This window comes from Sinocyclocheilus grahami, unplaced genomic scaffold (assembly GCF_001515645.1).
Source record: "Sinocyclocheilus grahami isolate Dianchi unplaced genomic scaffold, SAMN03320097.WGS_v1.1 scaffold4381.1, whole genome shotgun sequence".
NCBI classification, from domain to species: Eukaryota; Metazoa; Chordata; class Actinopteri; order Cypriniformes; family Cyprinidae; genus Sinocyclocheilus; species Sinocyclocheilus grahami.
The window spans coordinates 14,445-15,648 of NW_015509327.1; the positions used below are offsets into that span (position 1 = coordinate 14,445).

Below are 1,204 nucleotides of genomic sequence, written 5' to 3' on the forward strand. Positions count from 1 at the left end.
TGTCACACTTTGGACTCCAATGATTTTTCTCAGGATGAGTTTATTCTTTATATTACCATAAATACATACATATAGACACGATCTAATTTAAGACACTTCATAAGTACGTGATAAAACCAATGATAACAATTGGTACAAACTATTTAACTAACTATAATAGATGTCACTATTTCAAAGCATCACTAAAACTATATGTTAACAAATACGTGACCAAATGTACTAATACTGTGAAGATCTGGATCTAGTAAATTGATTTGTTGTGCATGCGTTTCTGTAAATTATTCATGCAGCTGAATTTCTGCATACGGTGTATTTTAATGTACTGCGTATTTGCATTCAGTGCTATTGTTTTTCTATCTATCTATCTATCTATCTATCTATCTATCTATCTATCTATCGTATTGTATAATGTTATTGTGCGCTGATTAATATATATATATATTGCTTATGAATAGTAATGACGCTTGTATTGACGCTCAAAGAAACTGTCCAATCATCATGGACATCACCTAATTAATATGCATGAGCTCCGCCTCCACGCACCAAAATAAACAATCAAACAGAGAAGCGGTTCTCACGAGCTCACCGCTACACTGTTGTCACTCTCTGTTCAGCTGGTAAGTTATTGATTTGATTTGATTTATTAAAACCCATAACAGCTTTTGCACACAACCACGCGTGGACACGCTTAGTTTTAGACAGTGAGAGGTCTTGAAACGTTTGTCGTGTCGTCTGAAATGAGCTTCGATGTTATCAGCCGCGCACACACAGGACTTTGTGTGGATTGTGGTTTTAAAGTTGTATTTCGCTCTCTACAGCTCAACACCGCGCGCTCAGTGTTTGCCCTCCAGAAACAAAGACTTGCGGCGACCCTGAAAGACAGAGAACTGATACTTTGTTTCCGGAAATAGAATTCACTTTCCCCTTTGTAACAGAACTGAACTCCATTCTTCATTATGTCTGAATAACGCTGATGCACGTTTACCTCGAGGCTTAACAGAAATTACCATACAGTAAGTACTAGTTATTACTGTAAAAAACACCCATATATAGTCTTTATTCTATTATTTTTATGTACATTTTATGTTTATCTTTATATCATTATGTATAGGCCTATCTTGGTCACTTAAAATACTTTGTTGAAATTTTATTTAGTTTTTTTTATTTTAGTGACAGTGTTGCTTAATATCTAGATTTATTGTAG

The 1,204-nt window shown here is 34.6% G+C and overlaps 1 long non-coding RNA gene across 1 annotated transcript; it reads left to right on the top strand.

Annotated features, from left to right (window-relative positions):
• Nucleotides 1–550: 550 nt before the first annotated feature.
• On the top strand, nt 551–1,204 carry LOC107576810 (uncharacterized). The gene is made up of 3 exons (XR_001608122.1): nt 551–617; nt 819–1,013; nt 1,177–1,204. It is a non-coding gene; the product is annotated as an uncharacterized lncRNA (long non-coding RNA).